The sequence below is a fragment of the Ranitomeya imitator genome, chromosome 10 (assembly GCF_032444005.1).
Source record: "Ranitomeya imitator isolate aRanImi1 chromosome 10, aRanImi1.pri, whole genome shotgun sequence".
NCBI lineage: Eukaryota > Metazoa > Chordata > Amphibia > Anura > Dendrobatidae > Ranitomeya > Ranitomeya imitator.
The window spans coordinates 117,056,959-117,062,958 of NC_091291.1; positions in this window are offsets into that span (position 1 = coordinate 117,056,959).

A 6,000-nucleotide genomic window follows, 5' to 3' on the forward strand; every position below is an offset into this window, starting at 1 on the left:
ATTTTTGCTCACCGTTCTTGTGATCATTCTGACCCCATGGGGTAGGATTTTGCGTGGAGCCCCAGATCGAGGGAGATTATCAGTGGTCTTGTATGTCTTCCATTTTCTAATTATTGCTCCCACTGTTGATTTCTTCACTCCAAGCTGGTTGGCTATTGCAGATTCAGTCTTCCCAGCCTGGTGCAGGGCTACAATTTTGTTTCTGGTGTCCTTTGACAGCTCTTTGGTCTTCACCATAGTGGAGTTTGGAGTCAGACTGTTTGAGGGTGTGCACAGGTGTCTGTTATACTGATAACAAGTTTAAACAGGTGCCATTACTACAGGTAATGAGTGGAGGAAAGAGGAGACTCTTAAAGAAGAAGTTACAGGTCTGTGAGAGCCAGAAATCTTGATTGTTTGTTTCTGACCAAATACTTATTTTCCACCATTATATGCAAAAAAAAAATGATAAAAAAACAGACAATGTGATTTTCTGGATTTTTTTTTCTCAGTTTGTCTCCCATAGTTGAGGTCTACCTATGATGTAAATTACAGACGCCTCTCATCTTTTTAAGTGGTGGAACTTGCACTATTGCTGACTGACTAAATACTTTTTTGCCCCACTGTACATTACTGATCCTGAGTTACATCCTGTATTATACTCCAGAGCTGCACTCACTGTTCTGCTGGTGCAGTCACTGTGTACATACTATGACTTTAATAACTAAGGACTTGTGCAATCCTTGCTCCTTGTGCCTCGATCCCCACAGTGTAGGCTGTCGCACTCCCAGCAGTGACCCGGAGAGGACGGGACCAGATGAGTCAGGTGGTGAAGGAAGGCGGCCATCATTGCATTTATTATTTGAAAGCAGTCAATATTCCTTTCAGCACCACTTTAATATTTGAGGCCATAATGGTGATTTGCTCCCAGAGGTGATTGTGTGAGTTCACTCCTAACGACTGTGATGCGTCGATCACTGCATCATTCTGAAGTTTTGCATTTTTCTCTGCAGTCACTGTGTACACACATTACATTACTGATCCTGAGTTACATCCTGTATTATACCCCAGAGCTGCACTCACTATTCTGCTGGTGCAGTCACTGTGTACATACATTACATTACTGATCCTGAGTTACATCCTGTATTATACTCCAGAGCTGCACTCACTATTCGGTTGTTGCAGTCACTGTGTACATACATTACATTACTGATCCTGAGCTACATCCTGTATTATACCCCAGAGCTGCACTCACTATTCTGCTGGTGCAGTCACTGTGTACATACATTACATTACTGATCCTGAGTTACATCCTGTATTATACTCCAGAGCTGCACTCACTATTCGGTTGTTGCAGTCACTGTGTACATACATTACATTACTGATCCTGAGCTACATCCTGTATTATACCCCAGAGCTGCACTCACTATTCTGCTGGTGCAGTCACTGTGTACATACATTACATTACTGATCCTGAGTTACATCCTGTATTATACTCCAGAGCTGCACTCACTATTCTGCTGGTGCAGTCACTGTGTACATACATTACATTACTGATCCTGAGTTACATCCTGTATTATACCCCAGAGCTGCACTCACTATTCTGCTGGTGCAGTCACTGTGTACATACATTACTGATCCTGAGTTACATCCTGTAGTATCCTCCAGAGCTGCACTCACTATTCAGTTGTTGCAGTCACTGTGTACCTACATTACATTACTGATCCTGAGTTACCTCCTGTATTATACTCCAGAGCTGCACTCACTATTCGGTTGTTGCAGTCACTGTGTACATACATTACATTACTGATCCTGAGCTACATCCTGTATTATACCCCAGAGCTGCACTCACTATTCTGCTGGTGCAGTCACTGTGCACATACATTACATTACTGATCCTGAGTTACATCCTGTATTATACTTCAGAGCTGCACTCACTGTTCTGCTGGTGCAGTCACTGTGTACATACTATGACTTTAATAACTAAGGACTTGTGCTCCTTGTGCCTCGATCCCCACAGTGTAGGCTGTCGCACTCCCAGCAGTGACCCGGAGAGGACAGGATCAGATGAGTCAGGTGGTGAAGGAAGGCGGCCATCATTGCATTTATTATTTGAAAGCAGTCAATATTCCTTTCAGCACCACTTTAATATTTGAGGCCATAATGGTGATTTGCTCCCAGAGGTGATTGTGTGAGTTCACTCCTAACGACTGTTGTTGTGAATTCTGTGGCTGAATTCACTCCTGTGGTCACAAGTGGTACTGCAGCTTCTGAGCTTCCTCCCTCAGGTGTTCTGGTGAGCTCGTTAACTGCTTCATTACTTAACTCCGCCTGATGCTGCTATCCTTGCTCCTTGTCAATGTTTCAGTGTTGGATCTGAGCTTCTCCTGATTGTTCCTGTGACCTGCTGCTCTGTATAGCTAAGTGCTTTTTGCTTTTTTGTTGCTTTTTTTCTGTCCAGCTTGTCTTTTGTTTTGCTGGAAGCTCTGAGACGCAAAGGGTGTACCGCCGTGCCGTTAGTTTGGCACGGTGGGTTTTTTTTGCCCCCTTTGCGTGGCTTTGCTTTAGGGTTTTTTGTAGACTGCAAAGTTCGCTTTACTGTCCTCGCTCTGTCCTAGAATATCGGGCCCCACTTTGCTGAATCTATTTCATCCCTACGTTTTGTCTTTTCATCTTACTCACAGTCATTATATGTGGGGGGCTGCCTTTTCCTTTGGGGAATTTCTCTGGGGCAAGTCAGGCCTATTTTTCTATCTTCAGGCTAGCTAGTTTCTTAGGCTGTGCCGAGTTGCCTAGGTAGTTGTTAGGCGCAATCCACAGCCGCTTTTAGTTGTGTTTAGGATAGGATCAGGTGTGCAGTCTACAGAGTTTCCACGTCTCAGAGCTCGTTCTTGTATTTTTGGGTATTTGTCAGATCACTGTGTGCGCTCTGATCGCTAAGCACACTGTGTTTCTGGATTGCCTTCATAACACCTGTCATTAGCAAACATAACAGTACAAGGAGCCCAACTAATGATTCTCAATAGAGGGAAAGAAAAAGTTCTGACATCATTTTTTTTTTTCTGCTCTGTGTTCACTTTTTTTTTTTTTTCCCCTAGACATTTGGGTGATTCTGGACACAGGTGTGGACATGGATATTCAGGGTCTGTGCTCTTCAATGGATAATCTCGTTATAAATGTACAAAAAATTCAAGATACTATTGATCAGAAATCTATGTTAGAACCAAGAATTCCTATTCCTGATTTGTTTTTTGGAGATAGAACTAAGTTTCTAAGTTTCAAAAATAATTGTAAGCTATTTCTGGCCTTGAAACCTCATTCTTCTGGTAATCCTATTCAACAGGTTTTGATTATTATTTCTTTTTTGCGCGGCGACCCTCAAGACTGGGCATTTTCTCTTGCGCCAGGGGACCCTGCATTGAGTAGTGTCGATGCGTTTTTCCTGGCGCTCGGATTGCTGTACAATGAGCCTAATTCAGTGGATGAGGCTGAGAAAAATTTGCTGGCTTTGTGCCAGGGTCAGGATGATATAGAAGTATATTGTCAGAAATTTAGGAAATGGTCAGTACTCACTCAGTGGAATGAATCTGCGCTGGCAGCTTTGTTCAGAAAGGGTCTCTCTGAGGCTCTTAAGGATGTCATGGTGGGATTTCTTATGCCTGCTGGTTTGAATGAGTCTTTGTCTTTGGCCATTCAGATCGGTCGACGCTTGCGCGAGCGTAAATCTGTGCACCATTTGGCGGTACTGCCTGAGGTTAAACCTGAGCCTATGCAGTGCGATAGGACTATGACTAGAGTTGAACGGCAGGAATACAGACGTCTGAATGGTCTGTGTTTCTACTGTGGTGATTCCACTCATGCTATTTCTGATTGTCCTAAGCGCATTAAGCGGTCCGCTAGGTCTGCCGTCATTGGTACTGTACAGTCCAAATTCCTTCTGTCCATTACCTTGATATGCTCTTTGTCGTCGTTTTCTGTCATGGCGTTTGTGGATTCGGGCGCTGCCCTGAATCTGATGGATTTGGATTATGCTAAACGTTGTGGGTTTTTCTTGGAGCAGGTGTCCTATTCCATTGAGAGGAATTGATGCTACACCTTTGGCCAAGAATAAACCTCAATACTGGGCCCAGCTGACCATGTGCATGGCTCCTGCACATCAGGAAGTTATTCGCTTTCTGGTGTTGCATAATCTGCATGATGTGGTCGTGTTGGGGTTGCCATGGCTACAAACCCATAATCCAGTATTGGATTGGAATTCCATGTCGGTATCCGGCTGGGGTTGTCAGGGGGTACATGGTGATGTTCCATTTTTGTCGATTTCGTCATCCACCCCTTCTGAGGTCCCAGAGTTCTTGTCTGATTATCAGGATGTATTTGAAGAGCCCAAGTCCGATGCTCTACCTCCGCATAGGGATTGTGATTGTGCTATCAATTTGATTCCTGGTAGTAAATTCCCTAAAGGTCGATTATTTAATTTATCCGTGCCCGAACACGCCGCTATGCGCAGTTATGTGAAGGAATCCCTGGAGAAGGGACATATTCGCCCATCGTCATCACCACTGGGAGCAGGGTTCTTCTTTGTAGCCAAGAAGGATGGTTCGCTGAGACCGTGTATTGATTACCGCCTTCTTAATAAGATCACTGTTAAATTTCAGTATCCCTTGCCATTGTTATCTGACTTGTTTGCTCGGATTAAGGGGGCTAGTTGGTTCACTAAGATAGATCTTCGTGGTGCGTATAATCTGGTGAGAATCAGGCAAGGAGATGAATGGAAAACTGCATTCAATACGCCCGAGGGTCATTTTGAGTATCTAGTGATGCCGTTCGGACTTGCCAATGCTCCATCTGTGTTTCAGTCTTTTATGCATGACATCTTCCGTGAGTATCTGGATAAATTCCTGATTGTTTACTTGGATGACATTTTGATCTTCTCAGATGATTGGGAGTCTCATGTGAAGCAGGTCAGAATGGTTTTTCAGGTCCTGCGTGCTAATTCTTTGTTTGTGAAGGGATCAAAGTGTCTCTTCGGTGTGCAGAAAGTTTCATTTTTGGGGTTCATCTTTACCCCTTCTACTATCGAGATGGATCCAGTTAAGGTCCAAGCCATCCAGGATTGGATTCAGCCGACATCTCTGAAAAGTCTGCAAAAGTTCCTGGGCTTTGCTAATTTTTATCGTCGCTTCATCTGTAATTTTTCTAGCATTGCCAAACCATTGACCGATTTGACCAAGAAGGGTGCTGATTTGGTTAATTGGTCTTCTGCTGCTGTGGAAGCTTTTCAGGAGTTGAAGCGTCGTTTTTGTTCTGCCCCTGTGTTGGGTCAGCCAGATGTTTCTCTTCCGTTCCAGGTCGAGGTTGATGCTTCTGAGATTGGAGCAGGGGCGGTTTTGTCACAGAGAGGTTCTGATTGCTCAGTGATGAAACCATGTGCTTTCTTTTCCAGGAAGTTTTCGCTCGCTGAGCGTAATTATGATGTGGGCAATCGAGAGTTGCTGGCCATGAAGTGGGCATTCGAGGAGTGGCGTCATTGGCTTGAAGGAGCTAAGCATCGCGTGGTGGTATTGACTGATCATAAGAACTTGACTTATCTCGAGTCTGCCAAGCGCTTGAATCCTAGACAGGCCCGTTGGTAGTTATTTTTTGCCCGCTTCGACTTTGTGATTTCGTACCTTCCGGGCTCTAAAAATGTGAAGGCGGATGCTCTGTCTAGGAGTTTTGTGCCCGACTCTCCGGGTTTATCTGAGCCAGCGGGTATCCTCAAGGAAGGAGTCATTGTGTCTGCCATCTCCCCTGATTTGCGGCGGGTGCTGCAAAAATTTCAGGCGAATAAACCTGATCGTTGTCCAGCAGAGAAACTGTTCGTCCCTGATAGGTGGACTAATAAACTTATCTCTGAACTTCATTGTTCGGTGTTGGCTGGTCATCCTGGAATCTTTGGTACCAGAGAGTTAGTGGCTAGATCCTTCTGGTGGCCATCTCTGTCACGGTATGTACGTACTTTTGTGCAGTCCTGTGGGATTT